Genomic DNA, 24,587 nt, shown 5'->3' with positions numbered 1-24,587 from the left:
AGCCCCCACCACGAGCATGTGACAGAGCCCGGTGGCAGCAGCCCCAGGAGGACATATCAGTAATGATAATGGTGGTGATGATAATGACATGATAATAATAGCAGTGATGATGATCATGATCAACAGCCATTATCCACTGAGTGCCTGAATTTGTGTCAGGCACTGTCCAGCACTGTCAGCCGGGTCAGGTGCCACCAGCAGGCAGCATCCGCAAAAGGCTGACTGGAGGAGGAGAGGGAGGGAGGGAAGGCGGGAGGCAGGGCTGTGTGTACAGGCTGCAAGCTTTGTCTGGTGTTCCCCACAGGAGGTCTCTCCACACAGTTTCTGCCTTCAGGCTCTGTGAACCACCTCCTGCTGGCCCCCATCTGACCATAAAGGTGGTAATAGGGAACTCACCGTTACTGTCCCCCCATACCGCACTGCTCCTTAAAGAGCCGAAGTTTGTTTTCTTTTGTTTTTTTGAGACAGAGTCTCGCTGTGTCTCCAGGCCAAAATGCAGTGGCATGATCTTGGCTCACTGAAATCTCTGCCTCCCGGGTTCAAGCGATCCTCCTGTATCAGCCTCCCGAGTAGCTGGAACTACAGATGCACACCACCATGCCCAGGTAATTTTTTTTTTAATAGAGATGGGGTTTCACCATGTTGGCCAGGATGGTCTTGATCTCTTGACCTAGTGATCTGCCCGCCTCAGCCTCCCAAATTGCTGGGACTACAGGCATAAGCCATCGTTCCTAGCCTAAGGACCACACTTTTATGAATAGCCCCCTTATCAACCTTTTCTCAAAGGACCAAATCTGTGTGTGCTGTCTATTACCTGCTGGGACCCTGACCGGCAGACCTCCGAGTACGTCCTATTGTATCCACATTTTACAGCTAAGGAAAGTGAGCTTAGGGAAGTCGTGTAAGTTGCACAGCTAAAAGTGGTAGACATAGCTTCAAATCTGAGTAGTGTGAATGTGTGCAGCTTCACAATCTTAACTGCTAAACCATCTCGGTTCACCCCTTGCACAGATGGGGCTGTACTGTGATCCCTTCCTGTGCAGCAGAAGAGTTAAGGTTGATTCCTCCCTGGGCACTATCCATTATGGCCACTGCCTCTGGCTCTCTGTGTCTGTATCTACTACTGCGGGAGAAACCTTTCCTCTGTGCCTCCTCTGCTGGACGAAGAGGCCAAATTTAAAACCCACTGCAGTGGCAACCAGGTCCTCTAGATTCGTTGCGCAGCCCTGAGCCCTAATGCCATTTTAACAGGGCAGATCTTGGCTTTCTCCCCTAGCAGGGCCTCCTCTGAGAGGTTTTCATTAAAGGGAGAGAAGAAATGGTTTAAGAAGTGGTCAGGCAAATAAACAAATAAACTCCCTGAGGAAAAGATCGCCTCCCATCCTGAGGGTCTCCTTTTATTCAAGATGCTTTCTGCGTGTTCCCACAAACACAGCTTCATGTTTCTTCCAGTTTGGGAGAATTCAGGGCAGGAATTGCCAACATCCTATATGGGGGCATCTCAGCTCTGTGGAATTTTTCTCATTCACCTCCAAATACCTCAAAAATGGAGAATGAGAAGAGGTAGACCACTAAGCAATAGAAAATTCCCCAGCAGGGAGCAAGCCGTAGGTTAGATAGAAATCTAGAGAAGAAGGAAGAAAACCAAATAAACACTTTGCATTGTCATCCAGCCTCCCAATGAAAAGCACAGGTCTTCTCCAGTCAGTATCAGAGGAGGAAGACCAGCTAGTGGAGCACACCACAGCTAATAGCAGTGCTGCCAGCCAAGGGCCTTCATTCATTCACCCATATGGCAAAGGTTTGCTCAGAACACTCAAAAAAAACGTGCAAGGCGCTGTGGGATCCAAGGATCAGATCCTCAAAGAACGCAGTCAAATCAGGCAGATACCCACAGAACCTGAACTGATGCGTGTGACGAAAAGTCACGTGGCATACGAGAAGTGCTTTGGAAGTTCCTAGGAGGAAAGAAGACTTCTAACTTGAGAGAACAAGGAGCAGGCTGCAGGAGGCCTTGGGGAGGGCATGGAATTTGGGCTGAGCTGTGAACTTGGAGAAGACAGGCAGGGCATAAAGAGAAAGGCCTTCTAGGGGAGGGGTCCACACAGCAGAAGCATGGGCATATCACACCAGGGTGTGTACAAGGAAGAATACATCTGGAGAACACAGTTCATGAATGAATCAGGTAGAAGATGAGGCTGAAAACAGAGAGCCCGCAGCCTTGCCAGGATGTCACTGGGAAGTTGAGACTGAAATACACCGTGTTGAAGAAAGACATGAAATTGTAAAGGAAAAGAACAAAAGCTCCCAGAGAGGAGGCTCTCCCTTTCCATTTAGCCTTAGTCTGCAGAAGGAGAGTTTGGAGCTGAGGGCTCCTTGAGGGCAGGTCTGGATCTGTCTTGCTCATCAACACTTCATAGCCGGACATATAGAAGAGGCTCAGCAACTACTTCTTGACTGGTGGAAAGAAGGGCTGGAAGCATAGAGGAATATCAATATTTGAGGAGCATTTGCTGCACCCCAGAGCCCATGCAAATATTTTCACATAGCTTGGCTCACACAATCCTCACCACTGTTCTCTGGGGTCAGGATTGATTGTCTTATTCATTTTTCAGGTGAGGAAACTTTAGCTCTTCAAGGACACTGGCTAATATGTAGCAGAACGGGTTTTAAGTCCAGGTTTCAATCACTGCAAAACCCATACTTTTCTAGAAACACACAATTCCAGAGCCCAGAACATGGAGCACTTAGAAGCCCCTGTTAACTCATGTAAGCCCGAAACACAGAAATCCTGGGATATTACCTACCAGTACCAGGAGAAAACCAAAGCCCTCTCTGACCCTCAGGGGCAAAGCTGGTAGATAACACCGATCAGGTAAGTTCTGTGGTTTACCTCTGCAAGTATTAATGACCATAACGCAGCAGCTGCACAGAGCATCTCTGGCCAGCACAAAGGAAGTGCTTAAGAAATGATCATTGCTCTTGTTATTATTGTTAGCAAGACTGAAATAGGATTAGAAGGATTAGGATTATGATAATGAGATGGTACCTGGTGGTACATCTCAAGACGAGTGAAGAGTCAAGATGGTTCATCTTGAATTGCTTGTGCAAATTCAAATATCAAAGAAGAATCTGGAAGTTTTTTATCTGAAAGAGATAATCCAGTTTAGTGATTCCCAATTCCTGATTTTAGAGACAGAGATTAAAATCCAAGAAGTCAGATGAAACTGTAATAGGTCACACATTGAGTTGGAGGCAGCATAAGATCAGATCTCACGCTGTCTGTTTCATGCTCTTTCCATCACCCCGGCCTCTCTTTTGACTTCATGTGAACTCACTCCAGCAGCTGCTCCCAGCTTTTGTCTCAAAGAGACTGCTCTGCGCACCATATGCTCTGCTGGCTAACAGGGCTCTCAAAACATCTCTGCCAACAACCAAATTCCAGCAAGGCTGATAATCCCCCTTCCAGACAGGCAGGTGCAGGTCGGAACTCAGACACCAACTTTTTGGAGGAGGGAACTTTACATAGTCTCTGTAATGGAACCTGCCATATGCTGGGGAAAGGACGCCTACCCCACAGCCCACCTTACTGTACACACACATGGACCCAGGACCAATCAACAGCTCTCTACTCTGCAAGAGGCAAGACAAGGAAGCCTGCAATTATGAATTTACTGAGCAGAAAGATGCCATGGCTCATTCTGCATCTTGTATTAGGCACCAAAATGAGACACAGTTATGCATCTCAAACACTTATCACCCTCATCTGGGGATGGCGAGATCATGATACCCAGAGAGGAGGGAGCCACAGAAACAATAACGTGTGTGAGGAATAACCAGCCTCATTTTACACACCATGAAAGAGACTGATTAGGAAACAAATAAGAGAAAGATGGAGGAGAAAAGGAGAAAATAAGGATGTGAGCTCCGGCTTGCCTCACCAAAGACCCCACAAGGCACCACCACAGAGGTGATCTCCCCACACAGCTTGAGACACACAGTTACACAGAACCACCAGCCCCCTGACTCCCGAAGCTGTCTAATGCTCTCCAATCTGGCAAAACGAGAGCCAGATTGGCTCAGGGAGGAGGCGGGGGGTGGGGAGGGTAGGGGATGGATTCCCTTCAGGACATCAATTCTTGTAAGCGGTAACCCCAACCTGGAAAACCCCACCCCAATTTCAGAGCCTACCCACCATTTCGCTCAAGTCACCATTTAGCTAGTTTCAAAACGAAGTATTGGAAACTACATTCAGCCCAACTCCAATTCTTAAAGGCAAGTAATGGGAACAAATAACCCTCAACAATTGCCCCAAAGGATTCACCAAACTACACAGCATAGGCCAGAAGGCAGGATAACTGAAAGATCCCCAAACCCAACCCAAACACACTAAGTTTTCCCTTCTTTGAAATCAGATTTTAATTTGGAGTAGTCTCAGGGGACATGGGACTCTTTTTTAGAAGTTGATCATCATTTTGATTAAAGAAATTGGGGTTGTCTTTGTTTTAGGCAGCAAGTTTCAAGGAACTGAAACTAATTTTCATGAAATAGCACCATCCTCTCAGATTCCTGAGTGGTAGAGGAAAGTTATTATAGAGTCGTTTAAAATAGCAATTACCCTGTGAAATTACTTTAGAGTTTACAAAGTGTTTTCATGGATATTACCTTGTTCTGAATTTCTTGTTCATGACAACCCGGTTAGGTGGATGAGGTATTTATAAGTAATGCCACCTTTAGAGATAAGGAAACCGAGGCTTGAACAGGTACAGGTCCTGGCTGAGGTCACACACAGTCACATTGGGCTTTGGAGAGTTGAGCTCTTCAAGTCTCACTCAATCATTCGCAGTACATTTCCTGGCCCCTTGGATAGAGTCCTGGTCCTCAGACTTTTGCTATGGGGTAACAGATTCTCAGAAAATGTGTCCTAGGATGGCATTTCACAATTCAAGTCACAACACCCCATGAATTAGGTGAGTTACAGGTGCTTTTTTTTTTTTTTTTTTGAGATGGGGTCTCCCTCTGTTGCCCAGGCTGGAATGCAGAGGCATGATTTCGGCTCATTGCAACCTCCGCCTCCTGGGAATTAAAGCAATTCTCCTGCTTTAGCCTCCCAAGTAGCTGGGATTACAGGTGCCTACCACCATCCCTGGCTAATTTTTGTACTTTCAGTAGAGACGGGGTTTCACCATGTTGGTCAGGCTGGTCTCTAACTCCTGACCTCAAGTGATCCACCCATCTCAGTCTCCCAGAGTGCTGGGATTACAGATGTGAGCCACCACACTCAACCAGGTACTCTTCTTAATGACATAAAATAGAAGGAGAAATATTAGTATGTCACATAGAAAAGATAAGCACTGTTTGGTGAGACTTGTTTTACCCAGTATATAGCATACTACATATTGAATGTGATGTACACATGTATAATGTAACTGGGTCCCTGGGAGGGGTTAATTTTATTTGTCAAATTGGCTGAGCCATGGTGCCCAGATAGTTGGTCAAACATTATTCTGGATATTTCTGAGAGGTGTCTTGGGATAAAATTAATATTTAGATCAGTGGACTTTGAGTAAAGCAGACTGCCCTCTATAATGTGGGTGGGCCTCGTCCAATCAGTTGAAGGTCATGAATAGAATGAAAGACTGGCCACCTCTGAGCAAGCAGAAAGGTCACCAGCAGATGGCCTCTGGACCTGGATATAACAGCGGGTCTTCTCTGAGTCTCTCATCTACAGGTCCACCCTAAAGGTTTTGAACTTGGTGCCTCCAAAATTGTGTGAGCCAATTCCTTAAATCAATCTCTGTCTCTACACACACACACACACACACACACACACACACACACTTGGTTCTGTCTTCTCTGAAGAAGCCCAAAGAATACAGTCATGGTCAAAAAAGTTTGAAACACACTTTCAGAGACAGTGCATGCCGGTTGCTTTTGCTATCATTTACTTATCCTCTGGGCATCTGTGTCTTTGCCCTCTCTCAGCCCAAACACTTCTGCTGGAATTGACTCGATCTCTGGTTCAAGGCCTGAGCCACTCAGCACAGAGCAGGGGTGGGGAGAGCATAGTGATTGGCTTGGGAATGAGAAACTGGTGAAATCAGATCTCTGACAAGCAACAGGCTTTGGATGGAGATACCGGGGAAGAAAGTTCCAGCTCTCCCACCAGATGTGACCTTGGAGAGACAAGGGCCTAAGAACCACTGGTGCCATCTTGTAATCACAGGGGTGGGAGCAGGGGACAGGGGACAGGAGCCTGGAAGAATGAAGCCAAAGTACTGAGAAGAGCAGAACTAAGCCAAAGGATAGAGAGTACTGAGTCCCAGGCCTGGGCAACATCCTATAAATGTCTCGATTGTGTCCACTGAAGCCAGCTCTCTGCCTGTACTTTCCAGTTACGTGAGCCCAAAAAATAAAAAAAATTCCCCTTTTGCAGAAGCCAGTTTGGGTTCAGTTTTCTGGCACTTGTCAATATAAGAATCCTAACCTGTACACAGAAAAAGCCCAAAGAGTACAGTGTCTGCCACCATAGCCTCTCTAATAGACTATTATCCCATGTGATCAAGTGAGCAAGCCAAACAGATCTGTGCCTCCTGCTGCCCAGAGATAAACTATGGTTTTACAGATAGCAAGGCATAATCCCAGGTGATGTTTGAGTGTATATGCATGTATGTGTGTGCGTATGTACATACCAGCTTTCAGAATCAAACATAACACTTCCCTATCTGCTGAGCATTTGCCTTAAGAGCTGTACCTGCAGGGCTCTTGGGAAGTCACCTATTTATTCCTCCATGCCCTGAGTTAGACTCATTGTTCACAGGAAATCTCCTCTGATCAAGCCACTACTCTAAGATGCCCCTACTATACATTAGTGCAGGAACCAGTACTACCAGAATCTCACATTTTACAAACTCTGTTATATTTGTCCATTGATGCTGTCCCCAAGTCTAAAAATAGGAGGTCCTAGAGGACAAGGATTATGTTTTACCACTCTTTTCTCCAGTTCTAAACTCAGAGCCTGAAACACGGTAGGTATGCAATAGATGTTTGGGAACATGTGAATGAATGTATGAATGAATGAATGCTCCACAGCCGAGTATATGAGATGGCAGTGGGTATCATGTACGGCTAAAGTACAAAGTAAATCTTGGTGCTCCAAGTAAATCTTCAAGCCAGCCAGTTTAAACAGAGACCAACCTAAAAATTGGTTGTACCCTGTTCTAAACCAGGGCTTATAAATACTTAAAATACTCCATTTTGTCCTTTTAAAACATGAGTTCAAAGGCATCAGAGAAATGACATATTTTGCACATGATTTCATTGAGACCAACCAGTCTACAAGCTGGGATAACATAAAAAGGCATCTTGTGTTAGCAAATTGGGCTTTGAGAACCACTGTCCTATGCAGCCAAGGAAATCAGTACGGACCTGGTTGAATAGAAGAGGCTGAGCCTGAAAGTCAAAATGCAGCATGGAAAACAGACAACAGAAAACAGCCATAGTGCAGGAGATGCTAGTTGCTACAAGTCAGCATGCACTCATGTATTCAGCCAACGACGACTGATGGAGCACATACCACATGAGGAGTTCTGAGCCAGGTGTAAAGGGTAGAGACAGTCCAGAGCAGAAAACAGTGCCCCTGCCAGGCATGGTAGCTTACACCTATAATCCCAGCACTTTGGAAGTGGGTGGATCACTTGAGGTCAGGAGTTCAAGACCAGCCTGGCCAATGTGGTGAAACCCCATCTCCACTAAAAAAAAAAAAAAAATACAAAAATTAGCTGGTGTGCTGGCACATGCCTGTAGTCACAGCTACTCGGGAGGCTGAGGCAGGAGAATCACTTGAACCAGAGAGGCAGAGGCTGCAGCAGTGAGCCGAGATTGCGCCACTGCACTGCAGCCTGGGTGACAGAACAACAGTCCATCTTGGACAACAACAACAAAAGTGTCCCTGCTCTCCAGGGGCTGAGGGGCTTCTAGAGGCCCCTCTAGCTGTTCCACTGGCAAGCTCTGCAGATCCTCCCCTTCCCAGCCGCTGCTAAAAAACCCTGAACTTTATCATCTCCCTTAGTCCTTCCTACAACACTGTACAACAGGTCACTTGATCGCAACTGTGCAGGAGGGTCGGGGACAGGAAGTTAACTCTTCATCAAAAACATGGCATTCATGAGGCTGCCAGTATGAAGTCAGCAAGAGGTGGCTACCAGCTATGGATGACATTTCCCAGCCTCTCCATTTCCACGTGGTATCCAGGTGTGACTGTGAATAGCGAGGTCATGGTGACATTCCACGCCAAAGCAGGGAAGAAATAAGTGTGTCTTCTCCACAGTTTCTTTCACCACCCAGCTAGATAAAGAGAACCCTGAGGCCCTATAGGATGGTGGAGCCTCCTGATGAAAGATCTATGCACCCACTAGGAACATCGGACAAGAAAGAAACCTTTACTGTGATAATCCTGAAACTGTGGATTTGTGTGTGACAACAGTTAGCCTCACCCTAACTCACAGACAGAAACACAGAGAGCTCACTGCCTCTCAAAGCTGGGATTCAAACCTAATGCTGGGGGCTCCAGGTCTCTGTTCTTTGTAGAACATCAGGCTCTGGCCCTAGGGAGAGCTCTCTTTAGGTGTCAGCAGCCCCCTCCCTTGTTCCCAAAACCAGATTGCAAGCAGCCATGCCCAGAGAGAGAGGAGACAGCCATGCTAACATCTACAGAATAGAGAAATCTTCCATGTTGCTCGATGGCCATTTCCAAGTTTGGGGCCCAGGGAGACAAGTGTGTGTGCAGCTAAGGGCAGTGAGGGAGTTGGGGAGCAGCAACAGGCCTCTCTTTCATTTCATCCAAGAAACTCTAAACATCCATTGATCCACACAAACAAAACGGACACATGCCATTTGCAGGTTTCTACTCCAATCTGTAATCCATGCATTCAAAATAACATCTTCAGTAAGAACGGTAATTTTTCCCCATCTGCGTTTCTTCACTTTAAACACTTGGTTTCTAGAAGTGGGAGCCATGAATTATTTTACATCTTTTCCTGGAGAGTTCTATTTACACCCATCTGTGGTCCAATCATGCAGCTCACTACAGTCTGGGGCCTGTGATGGACAACTGACCTCATGTACTTGGCCAGCTCACTGAATCCACATCGGCCCTGGCCTTCACTGTCACCCCTGTCCCTTGTTGCTGGCCAGCTCAGAAACGAGTGTCACATTCATCAGAGGAAAGAGCCAGAGGGTAGGGATGATATAGCGCAACTCTTCACTACCACCAGGGGGGAAAGTCAAGTCAAAACAACTGTCTTCCCAAGAGAAGGTCACTGCTGGCCTTAGGCAGTCTCAGTGTGGGTGAGGCCTTCTGGGGTCAGCTCAGCCATAACCCAGCCTGTCTAGAAAGCAACAGTCCAGCAGGGGCCATGGGAGCCCTCTTGCAGCGTGCTTCCTCTGCCTCTGCCTCTGCTTCTCTCCTGAAGGATGGGAACTGTGAAATTGATGACTGATGGAAGGGCGGGAGAAGGGTGTAAGAGATGGGGAAGAGGGAGTGACGGAGGGCCAGGCAACCAGCCCGGTCCCAGGGAAATTCAGCACCAAGCTCAGCTACATGGGGCTCCCTTAATCCTTACTTTCCAGTTTATTAAAAGGGGCTGAGGAGAAGTGATTACCACAGGCAGAGAGCCTTTGGACCCAGTCTAGAAGAAGCCTCTGCAGGAGACCGAGTCTGTGAGTCTCTCCATTCAGAGATCAGGTCCCTCAGCTGGACCTCTGAAATCTTTATCCACAATTTCCATGCCCTCCTTCCTTTCCCTCCTCCAAGCCTCCTTGTCCTTGGCCTGGAGAGTGTTCCCCCAGGGTACAAAACCACCTCTCCCTGGCCAAGTCTGCCATCCCCAGCAGAGCTGAGCAGGAGCTCCAACCGAGACCCAGGCAGCCCCATGTGAAACTCTTCATTACCACGTGGAGATCGCCTTGAGATTCCAGGCACTGTGCCTCGGGGAGGGGGAGTCGCTAGGCAATGGCTTTCTTTACTTCAAGAGTGGCCACAAGGCTTTAAAAAACACAGCACTCTCAGTAGGATCTTGGCTTGGGGAGGACAGAATCCCAAAGTTCTTTCCAGCATCTCACTTAAAGAAACAGGCCAGCCAGGAATTTGGAGTCAGATGCCCCAGCTGGAGTTGATGTCAAGAATTGCTCTGCAAAATAGCACAACCTGGCACCTATGTGGCCACAGTCGCCTGCCCAGCCCATGAGGAACACTCTATCCTGGGTCTGTCCAGGAGTGCTGGTTCCTGGTCTTCAAAAAGGACCCACTAGTCTCTGGGTGCACAGAAATAGGGGGACACAATGGGAAGTTGCTAAGCTGTAAGAAAGGGAGACTTGCTGTTACTTTTGCTGCCCCAAGACCTGGGTGGACACTGGGGCCACAGAAAAGGGGCTTGGGATCACCATAGACTGGGGACAGTCACCTCTCCAGGAAGCCTTGTCTTGTGCATGTGACCTGAGTCTTACCCAGCTGACATTTTCATTGGGATTGGAGGCTCACCGCAACCCTGCCTGCCACTTCAACCTACACTCCCCATAGCCTCTCCAGCCGCTCCTGCCTGGCCCCAATAGGCAAAGCCACATCCAGCAGTCTTCACCCAGATGAGCTCCTTGCTCTCCTTTCATAGTCAGGGGAAATAGTGGGATGTTCTTAGCCAGTCATGCATCAGCCGGTGTCACTCATAAAAGCCTCCTCTTAAACTCGCCATGGCCAAGGATACTATAGGCATTGGAAGTGGTCATTCTAACCAGCCACGTCCTGCTAAGTGACAGCCCTTCTTTCTTGTTGCCTCAGTTTCCCCATCTGTAATATGGTGTTTCTGGAAATAGGATGAAGAAGAGAGATCACCCAGTTTCTTCTTGGGCTAAATCCAGAAGTGAGAGTGAAATGTTTTAGGCTTCACAGAACACAGGCCATCATCAAGGTTGGGAAGTTTCCACAAATGGCCTTTGCGGAGGTGCAGGGCAGAGCCACATGATGTGATGATTACAACACCTGGGGCGGGTGCATTCACTGGGAGACAAAAAGCTGGTGCTGAAGTTTCTCTCCACAGACTCTTTGCATCTTTGCCTAAGTTGCCTTTTTAGCTGCCTGAATCTCAATTGCCGAGAGCCTCAGGAATGCCTGCCAGGGTTGAATCCCACAGCCTGCCCTCAGAGAACCCAGGGTACTCATCTGTCAAGTGGATCTAATTCACACTCTTGGAGTCTGTTTTCTCCTTCAGATACGAAGGACCAAGGACACTCTTAACAGCTCAGGTGCTGATCCATTTCACAGAGCCTGACCAGCAAGTTGATCTTTCCCAGAAGGGCCTTTGCTTCTTCCCACCTCTGAGGACCTCAGTCCACAGCAGGAGGCCTCCATGCATTGAAACCCCACCCACCCAAGGGCTTAATTTAGACCCCTCGACAGGTTGACTCTGCCAGCATGATCTGACCCATTTCATTTCCTACTCGTAGCAAGTAAGAAAAAGAAACGGAAATAATCCCTTTCGCAGCCTGGTATGAAATCTCTAGCTAGACTTTTCTAACTGTAAAAACAGTCAGTGGGTTTATAAATGATAATGCATGCAAGGTTTTGGAAAAACCAAGCTGAAAGTCCACATACTCAGATCCTTGGCCTCAGCATCTTTCCAGCCACCCCTCCACTCATAAAAGGCCTGACCACTCCCACCCGCCCCCACAGCTCAGCCACCCACCTTCTGGTCCCAAGGAGTCTTCACTTGAGGAAGCCTGTAATCCCACCAAACATTGGCACTGTGGGGGAGTGGGCTATTTGGGGCTTACTCAGCCAAATGACAATGCTGCTGTTGTCACCAACATCGAGTGGGATATTGGGCCTCAGGCCCCCCTTGCCCCTCTACCCCCTCTCTTCTTTCTCAATTCCAGGGAAAAATCAGGAAGTGAACAGTTGTCTCCCTTGCTGGTCTATATTCATGTAATTAGTGCTATTTAATTCCACGATGAGCCAAAGCTCATAAAATACAAAACATATTTCAGCTGTGTGCCGAAAATCTTGGCAGAAATCTCCGCTGCAGCCGGAAGCTGAACAGAGCTATATTTGCTCCTTTAAAAAAAAAAAAATTCAGAATGACTGCAGCAAAGTTTTGGGGCCAGGCAGTACTACCTGAGAATATGTTTGGGGTAGCAGAATAGAGGATTTTAGGTTATAAAGTTTTATAAAGAAATAATCTCTATCATCATGACAACACTAAATTTAAAAACTATTTAGCACTGATCAAGTAACATGTGTAATATATAGTGTACCCGCTGGAAGAACGTGTCATACATCGTAAGGTGGTGTTCTGGGTCCACTCACTCCTTACTCTCAAGAATCCGCTTGTGTCTTAAGGGCTTGGGTCCCAGTTTCCAAGTCATCCTCCCTCTCCCACGTACTGGGCACACACCTATGAGTCAAATGGCCAAGGAGATGTACAGTTTCTGGCAATGATTCCAAATTAACACATCCCCATCTCCTAGCTCGTTTTCCCCTGACCCCCGCACTGTGATAAGCCCTCAACCTATCTCTGTGTTTGTGCCAGCAACACATGGGCAAGAACAAGAACTCTATGGGCAAGAACAAGAACTCTCATCCCCTTCTTCCCCAACTTCACAAAGCCGGGCACAGAAGGGTGAAGTCCCGAGGATGCCATCCTCTTAGGTGCCCGTGACTGTAAAGCAGCAATAGATGTGTTCTCAGCAAGCCAACGTCTACCCCTGAAATCAACGCCAAGCCCTCTCACCAGTGCTCCTAACATGACAGGCTCCCTCCCATGGCACCCCTATGACTTGGTCATGTCCTCTTCCTCTTTCAGGTGACAGGAATACAAAAGGGAGCATGTTGGTGGAGGGCCTGGAGTGGGGCCAGGCAGAGGAGAGATTCATGTTGGATGCTGCTAACATCCCCCTTTCAGGACCTGCTCAGAAGCTGTATCCATGGTTAAAGAGAGGCCATGAGGTGAACTGAGGTGTGATAAAGGGTCAGATCCACTGCAAAACCCAGGAGGCCTTTCGGTAGACTCAGCAGCTCTTCTGAGTCCACTCTATGGATCAGCCCCATGGACAGAGATACAGCACACTCCACACAGAGGGGAGAACACCTGCCAGCTCCCACTGCTTCCTCTTTTTATGCTGCCCAAAACTCCATCATCAACACAACCATCACCACTTCTCCTTGGTGGAACACTTTGCCTTCTCTAAGGCAATGTGGTTTGCCCCTTCATAGGCAACAAACCATTCATGACTCCAAACATATATGACCAGCCCAACCCAACCCATTGGGACTATTGCCCAGGCATGACTTTGGGTATCAGAGAATCTCATTAACTTGCCCAAAGTCATGGCTTTCTTCTGTCTACACCTCTGGTCTTCTGTTGATCGATACTTTCCTATAAACTCCAAAGCTGGCTGGACAAGGTGGCTCATGCCTATAATCTCAGCATTTTCGGAGGCTGAGGCAAGCGGACTACTTGAGTCAGGAGTTCAAGATTAGCCTGGGCAATCTGGCGAAACCCCACCTCAAAAAAAAATTACGAAAATTAGAAAAGCATGGTGGCACACACCTGCAGTTCCAGCTACTCAGGAGGATCACTTGTGCCCAAGAGGCAGAGGTTGCAACAAGCTGAGATCATGCCAGTGCACTCCAGTCTGGGGGGCAGAGGGAGACTCTGTCTCAAAATAAACAAACAAACAAACCCCAACACCACTCATCAGAGTCATCACTGGGGAATGTATAGCAAAAGTGGGAAGGGAGATTGGTTTAGAAGGCCCATGATAAATGCACAGGTATTAACTGGGAAGAGAGAAAAGCCTTCTAACCTATTCTGGCCTGTCACCTTGGTAGGTTTTGCTAACTTATGCACAATGGTGCTTAAGGAGGTAGCACCAATGGGCAAGCTCTTAGGGGCCAAGGGCTGGTATGAAGAAGCCAAGCAGGAGGCAGGGAAGACAGCCCATGTCTTCATGTGTTCATTCACCAACACTTATTCTGCCTCCCTAGACTCTACACCAGGAACCTGCATTCTGGGGGTGCAGCAGTAAGACAGCAAGATTTTGGGTCTCATGGAGTTTACATTTTATAGGGAGAAAACACAATAAACAAGAAAATAGCTAGTTTCAGATAGTGGTAAGACCTAAAAGACAAAAAGAAACATTTGCTACAGGGCAACTATTGCAAGCATGACCTCAGAGAGACCAACCCTGACGTTTTCAGTTGGAATAGCCATGGTTGGTATCTCTGAGGTGATGCTTGCAGGGGGACCGAATGGCCAGGGGGAGTCAGCCATGCAAAGATTTTGGGAGAGGAGCTTTCTAGGCCAAAGGATATATAAATGCAAAGACCCCAAAGCAGACTTGGCAAGGAAAAGGCAGAAGGTCAAGGGGCTGGATGGCCTAGATGAGCACAGAAGGATGGGTGATGGGGTCGGAGAGAAGAGAGACAGTGGATGGCAGAGGCTGTATTCCACATGGCAGGAAAAGCCATGAAAAACTTGTAAGCAAGGGAATGACATGGTCAGAGTCTATGGCTTTCAAGCTCAGTCTGGCTGCTGCATGAAGGATGGTTTTGGGTGGAAGAGGAGACCTGCAGGAGTTCACTGAGGAGTGACAGCGGCCCGACTCATGTGACAGTGTCAGAAAGCGAGACTAGTTACTCCAGCAGGGGTTGCTAGTGTTACAAAAATGAGAGGGGCAGAAGAGAGGGACTTAGTCACACCTCCTTGATTTTTGAATGGAGGGTCTGGGTGGGGTGTCGGTGCCATTTAACTGATATGGGGAAATCAGGGCAGGGGAGCAGAGAAGGCAAGAGTCCTTTTTAGGATGTCAAGGGTGAGGTGTCCGCAGAGCCCACCCAGCCCAGGTTGATGCTCAAGAGAACAGTCAAGGGAGGTGACTCACGGAGAGCCACACTGTGTGTTCTGTAGAAGGCATCTCATGTAAATACTCCCAAGAGGATGCTGATGTCATCCTTATTCTCTGGATGAGAAGCTGATTCTCAATACCTACAATGAAATGAGGCTAAGATACGAACCTAACCCTGCAGAAAGCCCCATAGAGACGAGGGCCTTGCAACCTGGGTGGGCCCTGGATAGATGCAGAGATTGTACCAAGGATTCTTGGAGGGAAGAAGGGGATGACAATGAAAGTATTTTACCTAGGAACCTAGAATTTGAAACTTATTATTTGTGAAGGAAGAACTAGCACGGTAAAACTTCCATTTTACCAAAGGGAAATTAGAGATGCTTATTGCAGTACAGGCTACTTTGTAAACTTCATAAATTCCCAACCAAAGTTAATAATGTTAATGGATTGAAAATGGCAAAGGGGAAACAGCATTATCATATACTTCTTAGCAAGGAGCCCTCTCTTCACGCAAGTCAAAAAGAGTGTCCTGGGTACTCCATTATATAAACCAGTGAAGGGCTAAAGGCCAGTCTGAAGGAAATTAGACTGAAATCAAAAGAACTCAGACTAAGGGTAAGACTTTAAAAAAATATATTAACATGTTTAAAAATCATGATGAAACATACATTACATAAAAGTGACAATTTTAATAATTTTTAATCATACAATTCAGTGGCATTAAGTATATCCATGTCATGGTGCAACCATCACTGCCATCCAGAGCCATTTCATCTTCCCAAACTGAAACCATGTACCTGTCAAGCACCTCCCCATCCTCTAGCCCACCCACCCCAACAACCTCCATTCTACTTTCTAGATCTATGAATTTAACTATTCTAGGTACCTCATATGAGTGGGATCACACAGTATTTTTCCCTTGTGCCTGGCTGCTTTCACCTAGCATAATGTTCTCAAGGTTCATTCATGTGGTAACATGAAGGCAACATGATGGTTCTTCATTTTTGTTTTTGAGAGACAGGGTCTCACTGTTGCCGAGGCTGGAGTGAGTGCAGTGGCATAAACATGGCTCACTGCAGCCTCTAACTCTTGGACTCAAACAGTCCTCCCACCTCAGCCTCACAAAATGCTGGGATTACAAACATGAAAGATGGTTTTTAATAAAGATCCATTTTGTGGGAGCATCAGAAACTTCTGAGTTTTAAGCAATGCCTATTTACAGTTGCCAGTTCATGGACACAGGTGAGAATGGGAAGACCTGGAGAAAATGTGTGAACAAATGCCTGTCAAACCTTTTTGGGTGAAAACATGTCCCTTTCACCAACCTGCAAATCCAGACCCACAGGATTTTAATATAGTACTGAGTCCCTCCCAAGGCTCTGCCCTGAAAGGGTCCCCTATTTTTTTTTTTTTTTTGAGACAGAGTTTAGCTCTTGTTGCCCAGGCTGGAGAGCAATGGCATGACATCTTGGCTCACTGGAACCTCCATCTCCTGGATTCAAGCAATTTTCCTGCTTCAGCCTCCCAAGTGGCTGGGAGTACAGGCATGTGCCACCACATCCAGCTAATTTCATATTTTTAGTAGAGATGGGGTTTCTCCATGTTGATCAGGCTGGTCTCAAACTCCCGACCTCAGGTGATCTATCCACCTCAACCTCCCAGAGTGCTGGGATTACAGGTGTGAGCCATCATGCCCAAATGAAAGGGTCCCCTATTAAGCAAGTGTGGCCAAAACCGCATCCCCCTCTTGGGGAGCCATGATGCATGTCAGCTCACTGAAAGTCCTGAGAGGTGGTGCTTTGATAAACCCTGAGCCCAGGGTCTGTGAACCAGGGTTTCTCAAACTTGTTTGACTAAGGAAGCTTTTCTTGCTTAACCCCTATTATGACCGCCGGGAACACTGTTCCATGGTATACACCTTGGGAAATACTGGCATGTTGGTTTCCATTCCTCAAAGCCCTTTTACATCTATTTTCTGAGTCTTTATAAAAACCCTGTCAAGTAAATTGAGAAACTTAAAGCAATTTGCTTCACTTATTGAAACAAAAACCCAAGCTCTCTAGATTTAGGTCTGGAAGGAAAATCTCTAGGTGAGAAGTAGTAACGGGAGCAAGCGGTATAGACGGCACTTCTTGATCTTCCCTTCCTCCTGAAGGCTCGTTCCTGTAACACATTGCATCCTTCAGCACCATGGCCCCATGGAGACGTAGCAGCCCTCCCCTTAATCTCCTGGCAGATGCCTGCACACCTGTGACAACTGCCTTCTCCTGATCCTCTTAGCACAGCTGAGAGAGGCCACAATTTTCTCTGATTATAAGAAATCTGACAGGAAAACAAATGTAGAGAACGGAGGAAGGATAAAACAAGTCTATCTAAACAAATTGTGGGTTTCTGTTTCAACCACTCCTAGCTCATTCCCAGACCCAAGGACCCCACCAATCCTCACATCCAAAGAGCTGATTCGACTTGTAAGATGCCCTGCCTGAATGGCTCACTTCCTCGCTGCCTCTATGCAGGTACTCCTGGCTCCCCTGTTGGGGCAGCTGTTTTATTTGGGGATAAGGACTCTTTTGCTCTGGCCTATGGGGTAAGGCTATGCTTGTGAGGGTTGGGCATGGCTTCTCAAGAAGGAGGTGAACATTTATGGTGGCAGTCATCCAGGTGGCTCCCAAAGAGGTCACTAGGACTGACGGTTTAACCTTCACAGGTAGGACAGGGACCTCCCATCTCTCTCTGGTACATAGTCTTTATCCCTGAACTTTAGGGGGTCTTGAGGGTCTCGCAAGTGGTCAAGGATAGACCCTGCCCCATGGTGGCACAATGGGTGTTAAACAGGGCCACTCTACAAAAGACACGGATGAAGCAAAATAAACCATAACTTGGAAAACCCATTGACTTGTTATAGTAACTCTATTTATTTCAGTTTGATAAACTAAAATAAGAGTTACTATAACCCCCAAGGAGCAGCCAACCCACTAATGTGTCTTTCTTACTGAAATATTCCCAACTGTGTTCAGGAGTTTACCCTCCACATGTAGCCACACCCCAGGAGGTGGCAGCCATGATTGGAATAAGCCAATGATTCCCAGCCCCAACCAATAATCATGATCATAGTGGTCTCCTTCCACCTGCCAGTAATAACAGCTATGCCACCCAAGCCTGACCAATGGGACTGAATGGGCCCCGGGTAAAATCCTGTTAAATGCCCAGCCTTATGTTAGCCATGATATTAGAAAGTAATGGACAGTTGTAAATTCGAACTCAGGATGTGGATTATCGGGAAGATGCATTCCATTCCCTGGACCCAATGTGGCCTAAGCTGCAGTAATTGGCAGAAGAAATTGAGATCTTTAGACAAGAGCTGAGGCTGCAGGACTTCAGCACCTCCTCAAGTAGAGGTTCTTCCTCCATTGCCAAGTCTAGAGTCTGAGTTTTACTTTGCTTAGCAAGGTAAGAATCCCCTTACTGAGAAAATCTTGCTATCCACCTCTCAGGAGCTACTCTCCCAGATACCCAACTGCCTTCAAAGCTCATAGGCATTTTAGGCAGGAATTACCCATTAAGTGGATGAGGAAAGTGAGGCTTAATGAGGCTAAATGCCTTTCTCCAGGTCACAGAGATTTTCCTAGGAATCCACAGTGAGTAAGGGCAACAAAGTGGCACAGTGTCAAACAAGTTCAAAAAAAAAGAAGAATGGGAAAGAAATGAAGCAATCTCTAGTGAACGGATGAACAAGATTCAGTCCAAAGTGAAAAATCAATGAGGCAAAGGCTCAGCCCGCAAAAATCAATGAGGCAACCGACCAACGACCTGTATTCCCAGCTGAATTGACACCCGACTGCATTACGGTCATATTTGTATTTTCCAAGATTGACTCCCCATGCCACCTGCCAGTATACTGCCCACATGCCAGACGCAACCTCCAGGCACATGCCCACCTGATCCAATCTGAAGAGCATCTTCCAGCAGCCCTGAGAAGTAGCTGATAGAGCCTGCACACAGAGGCAAGAGAACGGAGCCCCTGGAACAAGGAGATAAGGTGAACTTCTGAGAATTAATTTAGTAACAATCAAGACATCAGCATGCGAGTCCCTGTTATCTGCAGAAACCACTTTACAAGGGCAAGGTGTCTACAGGTCCCCATTGAAGGAGTGGAGCCTAATCAGGGCGACAAGGTTTCTTCCCCAGGACAAGAATATAACTTAAGAAGGCTGTAAGCTAAACAGCTTAAATAAAGAAGGTATAACCAACTCGGGGTGGTCAACTTAGAGTACAGAGTAAGCAACATGAGTGTTTGGTTTTTAATCTCACACCAGCCAGGGAGGGAGAGCTGTGGTTGACTCACCAGGAGAGTGAACTCCCAGGAGGGGCAGCAGTTGGACAGGAAGCTTCTCCACGGTACAGATGATATTGTTCTCAAGAAGAGCCTCCTGGTCCCAATTCTGCTCCCCTAAGGAGCAGCCAACCCACCAATGTGTCTTTCTTACTGGAATATTCCCAGCTATATTCAGGAGTTCACCCTCCACGTGTGGCCACACCCTCCATGACTGGAATAAGCCAATGATTCCCAGCCCTAACCAATAGTCAGGATAGGATTCAGCTGATCACGGTGGTCTCCTTGCACCTGCCAGTGATAACAGCTGTGCCACCCAAGCCTGACCAATGTGACTGCATGGGAAGCCTGCCAGGCTTTAAAAGAGGCACATGTGAGGGAGCACCTCTCTTCCTTGTCCACCTGCTTACGAATGCCTGGAACTGTGGCAGACTTCTTGTGCCCATGAGGGAGACACCACTGATGTGCCTGCAATGGCTGAACAGAGAGAAGGGAAGTGCCAGGAGTAGGATGATGCAGGGGAGCCGCTGAATGACCCCAGTCTTGGAGCCACCCGACCTGGGTCTTTTTGTGTGAGGCCACCATGCACTTATGGTTGACACTATTACTTCCAGAAGCTGAGAGCATCTCACTGACTCACCCAGTTATCTCTCAGGCTACAGCTGTGCTCGCTGATGATACCTTGCTACTATGAAGGGTCTCTAGGACAGCAACGGCCATTCTTTCATTAACTGGATAAAAGCAGACTCCAGCAATGAATTAGATGGCATGTTATCTTAAATAACAATATCCTTGGGAGTAGAATGAGTTAGTTCTGAGAATCTGTTCATCTCTGGGTACACACACTGGCAAAGTCCCACCCTAGAAGGCCCTACCTGGCGGCCAATGGTTGCCTGCCTTTGCAGGTTGGTGGCACCTTGTTCCACAGCAATCAAAGGGAATAACAGAAATAGCAGAAGACACCTGCTACCTTCTCACCCTCACTCTACCTCGCATCTACTCAAATCCTCCCTACTCTGCATGCTTATTTTCATGGCTTTGAATGAGCTATGTCTTTCTTGCCCACCTCGTGGTGTTTTTGAAAGAATAAAATTTAATCACTGTGAAAAACCAAGGTATTATAGAAATCATGGAATATGGGGTATGAAGGCTGTGCTGGAAATCTTCTCAACTCACTATACCTTGGATTCACAGGGAGAGCTTTTTAAAAACACAGATTTCAGCACCCCACCCCCAGAAACTCTGGTCTAGAAGGTCTAGGGCAGATATTAATATTTTTTAAAAGCTTCCCAAATGAGTATTCTTTTATGTAGTCAGAGTGGATGAGAACCACTGACAGTGAAACCCTGTCAGGTGAAGATGAGGAAGCAGGCCCAGGGTTCAAAATCACCCATCTGCTGGCAAGAAAGCCAGGGCACTCGGGTTCTGATCTCTTGAGTCTCAGACTGGGTATCTTCTCGTCATGATTCTGTGTCAACTGCAGGGTATTTAGATCAGTATCATTAATAGACAGAGAGGAAGCACAGGAGGAAGGAATCGCCCAGGGCCATGAGGAAGCTTCTAGGGGTGATGGCTATGCTCACTACCTTGATTGTAGTGATGGCTTCACATGTCAAAACTCACTCAACTGTCTAAACATGCAGTTTGTGGAATATTAATTCTATCTCAATAAAACTGTATTTAAAAATAGACCTAAAAGGCAGCAAACATCAAGGGAAAACGTATTTGCAAATCAACTGTCTGATAAAAGTCTAATATCTGGAATATATGAAGAATTTCTACAACTCAACAACAAATAGATAAACCACTTTAAAAATGAGCAAATGACTTAAAGAGACACTTCTTCATAGAAAATACATAAATGGCCAATATGCATCTCATCAGCCTTAGGGAAATGCAAATCAAAACTACAACAAAATACAATTTCACATCCGCAAGAATGGCTATAATCAGGAGAACAGAAGATAACAAGTGTTGGTGAAGATGTGGAGCAATGGGAACTCTTGAAGACTGCTGGTGAAAGTGTAACAAGGTTCAGCCACTGTGGAAAACCATCTGGTGTTCCTCAAAAAGCTCAACACGATCCAGCAATTCCACTCCTAGTATATTCCGAAACAGAATTAAACGAGAAATCCAAACAGTTATTTGTATAACAATGTTCATTGCAGCCAACGTCCAAGAGTTAAAAAACAGAAACAACCCAAGTGTCCGTCAAGAGATGAATGAATAAACAAAAAGTTTATTATCCTTACAATGGAATATTATTCAGCCATGAAAAGAATGGAGTTTGGATATGTGCTACAAATGAGTGAACCTTAAAAACATTATGGTAAGTGAAACAAGCCAGCTATAAAAGGACAAATATTGTAAGAATTCACTTATCTGAATATCTAAACTAGGCAAATTCCTACACAGAAAGTAGAACAGTGGTTACCCAGGGCTGGGAGGAGAAGAGAGTGGGGAGCTATTAATGGCAACAGAGTCCCAGTTGGGGAAGATGAGAAGTTCTGCAGATAGATGACAACAGTAGTTACACAACAACATGCATGTAATTAATGCCACTGAATTTTACACTTAAAATGGCTAAAGTGGAAAATGTTGTTTTATGTTCTCTACCACCAAGACACACTGTGGTCCTCTGCCATCCAACTCTCACAATTACTGTATTTGTAAAACATGTTACAGATTAATTAATAAGAAAAAGGCTTATGAAGGTATAATGCACTAAGAACTCTGCGTGAGTTACATATTTTATTTCTCTTAATAGTCTATAAGGTAGATACTATTATAACCTTTATTTCATAGATGAGGAAACTGAGTCAGAGAGAGCAGGAAATCTGTCCAAGACCACAAAGCTAGTATGTAATAGAGTAATGCTTCTCATCTGGTAACTTCCTAGAAATGCAAATTCTCAGACCCCACTCCAGACCTAAGGAAGCTGTGTTTAGACAAGACTGTCAGGTAACTCCGAGGCATCGTCAGGTTTTAGAACCACTGTAATAGAGCCAAAATAGAGATCAGATAAGAGCCTGAACTTTTGGATGCTATGACAAGCAGCAGTCATTCTCAACAAGCAGCTGTGGCTCTTAAACTTAACAGTGCATCAGAATCACCTGAGTCGATTTTCAACCTGAGTCATTCTCACCTGGGGCCCATTTTGCGTAGGCTGACCTGGTGTCTTGGGCAGGGCTCGGTAATTTGTACTCCTAACGAGTTCCCAGGTAACACTGGTAACCCAGGAACCACACCAGAATCTCATTATTATCCACATTTTACAGACGCGCAAACTCAAAATCAGGCATAGTAAATCCTAGAACCACAAAAGAAGTTAGTTATTAGCTGGGCCTAGAGCGTCAGTCCAGTGCTCTTTTCAGTACACCATAAAGCCATCACCCCAGTGATCCGGAGGCTTCCAGGTGCCAACTTTGCACAACCACAACCTCCCTCAGAGTCAACACAGGTCTGAAGGTGTTAAAGGCACTTTTACCCATTCCAACAAACTGCCGTTAGAGTGATCTAAAAAACTAACCAGCACTTGTGCCAAATAAATGCGGTAAGAAGACAGAAAAGGGATGGGACAAAAATAACTAGAGCCTAGCCTGGGGGGTCAGGATCTAAAACCTGATCATGCTTCAGAATCACCTGGCAGTCTTGTATAAACACAGGTTCCATAGGTCTAGAGTGGGGTATCCGAGTTCCTATTTCTAGGAAGTTTCCAGGTACAAATGTGTGGATGCACCTGGGAGGAACTAGAATACGGGTCACTTTTTCTTCATTCTTATGAAATCAGTTGCCTCTTATGAAAGTGAAAGAAAATTTTTCTTTCCTGCCTTGTTTGAAAAAATATGACATCATACGATTCTCTGTGCACAGTGTTCTATTACAGTATCTGTCACGTGTTCTGTTACAGTCACCTCTAATGTTCTATACATCCGCAGATTCTCCTCTTGCCAAACCATTCATCTTCTCTGATCATACCACTCTCCTACTCAAGAATCTTCAATGGCTCCCTATTGCCTGCAGAGTGAAGGACAGACTTAGTGTTGTATTTGAAGTCTCCATCAGCTGGCTTCATGATTTCCACTCTAATAGAACTTCTTCTCTATTGCCCACGCATGTCCTGTACTTTCCTGTTGTCACGCCTTCACCCAGTCATTCCCTTTACCTGAGACTCCTTTTTCCTCCTTCCTTCCCTATCTCTACACTTACAAATGTGACCTGAGACGATTTAGTCCCTCTAGACCTCAGTTTCCTTAACCATAAAACAGAGATGTCAGTAGGATCTTCCTTGTAGGTTGTGATGAGGAACAAGCAGGGCAGTCCGTGGAACTGGTTGCCGTCACCACAAATCCCTCCTAACTTCCAAACCAAAGGGATTTCTGTCCTTCTCTGAACTTCCAGAATAATAGAATGTGCACACACATTGTCATTATCGTGTTCTACTTTGCACTTGCCATAACGTTTATGCCTGTATTCCCTTTGCTGCTAAAGAAACCCGTCAAGGTGAAGATATGCTTCTTATTTTCAGTTTCATGCACAGTACCCAGCACAGTGCAAACACCCACTTAGAGTAGGAGGAACAAATGATCAGGACTGTGTCACCTTAAATCGCCCCCTAAAGCCACCCCTGCAGTGCTCCAAGGTCCCATCGCAGGTAGCCAAATCGTTGGGTGGAATATGAACTCAGGAATTGGAGAGGTGCAAACCCCCAACATAAAAAGATTCAACTTGTCCCCAGACACCCCCTGTTCAAAGGGTTCCCCAGAATCCACAGAGGCCAGCCTCAGCCCAGTTTTCCATCCCAAGCATCTTCCAATAATTCAAAGATTCCCATCCACATCAGGACTCCCCTGTGCTTACTTAAAACAAAAAACCTTGGCTCCACAAGAAAACCATTTTTCTCTATTTGAAGCTCTGGGCCTCTGTTCTCTTTTTGCTCTGCAAGTCTAAGAAGCAGCAACTGCTGTGCCCACCTCGGGGAGCTCTCATCAGTGGAAGCCAGACTTGGAGCACATAGCCTGCAGGCCCAGAGAGCTCTGTTCTCCCTTCCCTGCCTGCTGCCCGCACCCAGCCCTTCCTCCCTCCCTTCACTGCCCACCTCAGAGCCATCGCCCACCCCATAACAACCCACCTCCATGAACAAGGCCACCTCATTCCCTCATCTTGGAACCAAGAACTCTGTTTTGGGGCCACTTCCCACAGAACCAGACCCCTGTGGGGTTTCTCTAAAGGACAGAATAAGGATGTTATTATTATTATTATTATTATTATTATTATTATGTGAACACGTCACCAGGCAACAGAGGTAATGAGATTGAGAGACATCCTTGGGGGCTGAGAGAAGGCTGAAGAAAGG

The 24,587-nt window shown here is 46.4% G+C and overlaps 1 protein-coding gene across 7 annotated transcripts in view; it reads right to left on the bottom strand.

Moving 5' to 3' along the window:
• The window catches only part of PLXNA4 (plexin A4), a 458,580-nt gene that overhangs the window by 393,611 nt on the left and 40,382 nt on the right, over positions 1-24,587 (bottom strand). The gene's annotated exons all lie outside the window — the stretch shown is intronic.

Source organism: Callithrix jacchus, chromosome 11 (genome assembly GCF_049354715.1).
Source record: "Callithrix jacchus isolate 240 chromosome 11, calJac240_pri, whole genome shotgun sequence".
Classification (NCBI taxonomy): Eukaryota; Metazoa; Chordata; class Mammalia; order Primates; family Cebidae; genus Callithrix; species Callithrix jacchus.
This window is presented reverse-complemented; position numbering and strand designations above follow the sequence as displayed.